Here is a 6,000-nt window from a genome sequence, read left to right as displayed (position 1 = left end):
ATTGTTGTGTGCTGATGGCAGGCCTCAGGCTGGGAGGCTAATGCAAAAGAGGTTTTTGCTTTGTTTTGTTACCCAGCAACATGACAGTGAGTTGTCTAGGAGGCCCTTCTCTCTATCTCATCACCCTCAGATGTATGGGGACACAGGGCAGAGCCTTCTCAGTGGCTTCCCCAAGGCTCGGAAACTCCTTTCCTGGAGAGTGTAGATTAGCCCCCTCATGATATCCTTCCAGAAAAAAGTGAAGATTTTGTTTTCTTTTATTTTGATAGCCCTTTGGGAACTGACCCCTAGTGGGGATAGGTCTAAGAATAATGTTCTCTAGTAAATTTTTGTTTGTTGGTTGGTTGTTGCTTTTTTAAATAAGTTCTATTGAAAGCTTAATTATATTTTAACTTTTCTAGTAATGTGAAATGTGAAATTTTGTTTGTATCTGTTTGAATTTCTGTAAGATGCCCTGAGTCCCAGGGTTGGGGGAAAGTCAGGATATAAATGTAAATAGGAGGAGGGCAACAACCATCACATCAAATGATAACTTGTTTGAGTACAGTAAGAAGCATGATTGTCCATTTCTCCGTAATTATAGACCCAGAGAACAGAAAAAGCCAAGTTTTCCATTCTGGCTGTGTTTTCATATTACTTACAGTCAACCTGGTGATTTCACAGTGGAGACTGGGCGAGTCACTAAAGCCGAGTCCAAATGCTTGGATTCTGCTATGTTCAGAAATCCATATATCACAGAAACTGCCACTGAGTAGAGCTACGATCTCCACAGGGTTCTCTGAAAGGAAAACAAGCATGTGCCAGTGAGAGGTGTAAACATGCAAATAAGTTTGTATTCAGTTTTCATTGCTTCTTTTTATGCTCAGGCTTCAACAGCAGGCACATGTCCTTTGAAATGCTACTCAGTGCTTTTATAAGTTACAAAGCAGAGAATCAGCCCAAGAGCCTAAGTTCTTAATAAAAGCAGTGCACATTCAAGTATGGAAAAGACAGGCTCTTTTCCCTACATCTGAAGATACCAAATTTTGCTGCAAGAAGGGAAACTTTAACAAGAGGGTGCTAATGGACTGGGATTTAACCCTTGAGGTTTCTAGCTCCAACAAATATACAATTTCATTTGGACTACAAATGGAAAGTTTTACCTATACAGCACCTAAATGTTTCTCCAAATGTAACATTACAGGGTCTTCTTGAAAAATTCAATGTTCTTTGCCTAAGAAAGTGACAGTTAGCTTTGCACAGGACAGGGACAACTTGGGTCCCATGAGAAGTTACTTTTCTGTAAATAATGGAGCAAAAAAATTATTATCTGTCTTTTATTGCCCTTTGTCTTTAGTCCCCACATGGCCAAGAGGAGCGGACTCTGCCTGCCTTGAGATCCCTGCAGACCATCTTAACTGACAACAGAAATAACATCTGAGACAAAAATGTAAGACTCATCACTCTATACTGTTTTTAACATCTTTGCCTAATAAAGAAGCCAGTGAAGTTTTGAAAGCTTGCATGATTTATTTTGTGCATTTTGATTGCCAATAAAGGTATCACTCTTTTGTGGATTTTGGAATCTGGAGTCTTTCAAATATGTTGCACTTGAAAGGATCCCAGAAGTATTTATGTGAAGAGAAAATGTGTCAGAAATGTTACTCTTTTTAAGTCTATACTGTGAGCAAGCCTGAAGACTCCTGTTCCAGCCTGCTCCTGGGGATGTTCCTTGAAATTTATTTCATAAGCCATCCATTGTAAATTGATAGATTCACTTAAAAAAGTGCCACAGCTTATTTTTGTAACAGCAAAAGACAGGAGATATATGAGAATTCCCATTAGCACTAATGTTCCTCTCAGTGTGCAAACTGTACCAGCCATCTTGGTTCTGCAAAGTCATTGTTTGTAGTTCAGATTAATAGAAGATTGACATGGGATGAACGCTAGCTAAAGCAGAGTGGACTCCAACAGGGTAAGTGTGTATGAAGCTCATGGTCAGGGAATATATTATCCTTGAATTACTACTCAAATCTTCCACTATAAAAGTCTCAGTTTACCCCCCCTCTCCCTCCTTCTCTCTCTATACCTTTAGCACAAAGCAAAATAAACAGTCATATTCAGAGAACAAGAAAAATAAGATCCTCTGTAACTTCATGCTCAAGTCATAACTTGAAAGCTGCCTTGGGTCCCTTCTGGGAAAAAAGTGGCATACAAATGGAATGAAATGAATAGAGCTCATTTTTTCCATGCAGAAGGGCTCTGATTCTGTCTCAACAAAAATATAGTTTTAGGAAGCAGAACTGGGGCAAAAATTTCTGTCCAATGTTTTGAAACGCTGAGGCCCAGTAGAGCAAACAGTACAAGACTAGATGAATCAAAGGACATTTTCCAATTTTCACAAGAGAGACCTTATTGGCAACTAGTATAATGTTTAATATGTGTGACATAATGTTATACTGTTATCATTATACTCATTATACTGTGCTAGATGATGATGATGATGATGATGATGTTCATCATCATCATCATCATCATCATCATCATCATCATCATCATGGTGATAATGACAATGATGGCAATGATGCCACAATAACAGTCTTTCTCTTCCCCCACTTCCTCAGTCAGAGATATATCAGATTGTTAAAGAGCTAAGGGATCTTTTCTTTTCTGTATATCTGTAGTATTGGTTTGTCCCTAAACGAAAGCCCTTGTTGTTAGAAGCCCTACAGTCCAATGTTCATGGTCAAAATTCTCTCTCTCTCTCTCTCTCTATTTCATTTTTATTCCACCTTCTCCCAGAAAGAGATCCAAGGTGGCTCACAAATAAAAACACTTTAAAAACACATTCAATAAAAATTAAAAACATCAAATGAAAACAATATAAAATTGCATACATTAAAAATGACAGTACCCAACTCATATACCAAATACCCCATATAAAGCTATCCCATGATTATATAATAATAGACTGCCTGAATAAAACTGTTTTTTTCCTTGCTGACAAAAGGCAAGAAGGGGGGGGGCAGCCTAGCTTTCCATGGAAGGCAGTTCCAGAGGTTAGGAGCAGCTATGGAGAAGGCTCTCTCTCGTCTCCTCACCAGGTGAGTCTGCAATGGTGGCAGGGCCAAGAGAAAGCCTTCCCCTGGAGATCTTAGGGCTCTAGCAGGGTCATATGGGGAGATACAGTATCTCAAATAATTTGGACCTAAGATGTATAGGGCTTTATAAAAATATCCTCCTAATACTCTTATCTTTAAAACTTTCAATGTTCAGTATCTCCACCCCTCAGCTATTATACATTTTATGCTCTATGATATTGCTATTTTAGTTATCATGGCAAATTACCCATGAGGATAATATTCCAGTGAGCTAGACTAATGTTTCCTTCTTTGATGAGCCGCCATAAAATAACAAGACCAGATACGTATATACAGAGGAGAATAAAGGGCCATTTATTTGACCTATTCAAATACTAATAAATTTGACTTTTGGGGGAAAGTCCCCCTTGAGCATCCTACTGTGTGTCCAGCTGGAGAACCAGGTGTCACCATCTGGGCAAAACACCAGGCCCCAAGGTAAATCCAAGATCTTGGACTGAACCCTCGGTCTGGCCTATTGGAAGGCAAATATAGGGTACTCTCTCTCAAAATCCCACGAGTTTGTGTGAGAGAGAAAATCCCTCATTTCGGCCCCAAAGGCAGGCTCCTTTCCAAACACCCGGCCCCTTGACCTGTAAAGGCTGTCCCAGAGCCCAACTTTTCACCCAAAGGGGTGCCAATGGTGAACACCAAACTAATCATATTTTCCCTCCTCACTGCCCCCCTGGTGACAATGACAGCAAATTTTCCAAGTCCCAATATGAACAGAATGGGGTAGGCAAAAAGAAAAACAAAACAAACAAAAAACTCCCACATATAATGGAGATAAAAATTCCTACCCGGACCTGAAGCAACAAGCTAAGCTCACTCTGGATATATATATATATATATATATATATATATATATATATATATAATTCATTGGAAACCTCCCAAGTCCTAGTCCAAGACTCTAACAAAGGGGAGTCCAAGTGATTCTGGGGGAGGCTGGGGGCATTTCCCCATGCCACTCTGAATGAAATTGTACTTCAGTCTCCAAATTTCTAGCATTTCAGATACTGAGAAACTGAAAATTGTTCACACACAGAAATCTTATATTTGCCATGTTCTCATTCCTTTGGTAACTTTATCTGACCCTTTTCATCAGATTCTTAAAGTGTATTCCAAAATGCTTAATGGCATTTTATGTTATTAAAATGCTAGAAATTTCAGAACCGGAGGAAAATTTCATTTTGGAGAGGGAGCAAAATTCTTATTTGGGAGGGGTAATGCCATGATTTTTCTACACCTTTGCACTATGCTAACTTGCAATATTTTTAAAAAATTTCTCAAGCTGCTAATAGAATCTAATTTTTGCAATTATACTTCTTGACTACTAATGTTTGACAACTTGTGCCATGATTTTTTTTTTTAAAAAACAACCTTATAAATATAAGGACATGAAAAAAACCTTTCTAGGTCAAAAAAAGAAAAAGGTCCAGCTGGGAGAGGAACTTATCACTTAGGGCCAGAACAGACTGGCAAAATATGCCAGCTTCCTGGCAGCTTGGGGGCATGGTGTATGCATGACAGACACCTCCAAAATTTACATGGTAGCAGCTTTTCAGCACTCTGGTGCGTTTTGATGCCACATGATGCAGGAGTGCTGAAAAACATGCCGGCGGAAGAAAGAGCATGCTTTTTCTGGCACAAAAAAGGAGTGGCATTTTGCTGCTTCTTTTTGTATGGGAAAGAAGCCAGATTGGGGCTGCAGCGTGCGGTTTCCAAAACCCAATCCAGTGCTCAAAGGGATGGCATCACACTGGCCTGTTTCCCCCCTAAGTGTGCCCAGCTGAATGTTTCTGGGAAGTTCAGAAGCAGAGCATACAAAGGCAGCAGTCCTTCTGCAGTTTGCTCCAGAGATTAGTATGACTGTGCCTACTACAAGTGGGACTGTCATTCATCATCTATTTAACTGCTTGTCTATCACTGCTTGTTACTGGGAATCAGGATCATGGTATTGCATGTCATAATTCATAGGGCTTTTCCTTTATGATCTGTTTTCATAGGAATGCATCCAGGCAGGTACTAAGGCTTTTGCAATATGATTTATTTTTTCATTTTTTAAAGATATGATTTATTTATATTTTTGTTGAAGGTGTTTTCATGTTAGTGGGACATTTATTTAATGGTTGATGAAAGAGTACTGGAACAGTTAAAATGATGATTTCCAGCCGTATATGGTTATTCTTCAACAATTCTGACTTAAGTTTGAAAGCCATTAAGAAAACAGATTAATGACACCCTGCTTATATAACAGCCAGTTATATAAACAGTGTTACTTTCTCTGTGTACTTGCAGGAAGGCAGTAGCAGTGTAGGGGAAGACAGCTGCTGGCTATGACTGCCTCTTTCTCAAATACCTATCCTCAGGAAAGTGGGAAGGGTGGCCACAGAATCATAGCACTACAGAAAGGGTGCCTTAGGCAATTCTCTATGCCACTGGACAGACTGTGATAATGGCACTCCATGCCTTTATCTATGAATCAAGTGGCATCCAGCTAACAAAGGCCATTGAACCACTAAAAGAAAAGAGTTATGTAAGATCAGGGGAGACATCTTTTGCCGATCAAGTTACATTTGAATTAAGAGATATGTCAAAACATCTGGAAACTTTGGGATCCAGAGGTATAAAAATATGTTTTTACCAACTTTGTTCTCTTTCCAAATCATTCCTATTCTGGTTCTGTATCACTGACATGAGCTTGAGGAAGGGTTAGTAGAGATTGATCCCAGAAAGCAAGACACCTGGTTTGGTTTCCTCAGCTGTGAAAACCTTTGGAAGAGAACATCTGTCTCTGTATACATGTGAACGGGCCATTTAGTTTTCTTCAGTTTATTCATTGCTCCACTTTCCACAGGAGGAACACAGGGACAGGATA

The 6,000-nt window shown here is 39.4% G+C and overlaps 1 long non-coding RNA gene across 1 annotated transcript in view; it reads right to left on the bottom strand.

The window, feature by feature from the left end:
* Window positions 1-673: 673 nt before the first annotated feature.
* Window positions 674-6,000, bottom strand: part of LOC121919647 — a 77,720-nt gene continuing 72,393 nt past the window's right edge. Inside the window, exon 4 of the long non-coding RNA XR_006101543.1 lies at window positions 674-778. This is a non-coding gene — a long non-coding RNA (uncharacterized LOC121919647). The remainder of the gene's footprint in view (window positions 779-6,000) is intronic.

This window comes from Sceloporus undulatus, chromosome 1, assembly GCF_019175285.1.
Source record: "Sceloporus undulatus isolate JIND9_A2432 ecotype Alabama chromosome 1, SceUnd_v1.1, whole genome shotgun sequence".
Taxonomy (NCBI): Eukaryota; Metazoa; Chordata; class Lepidosauria; order Squamata; family Phrynosomatidae; genus Sceloporus; species Sceloporus undulatus.
Note: the sequence above shows the minus strand (reverse complement) of the source record. Positions and strands in the feature narration are given on the sequence as shown.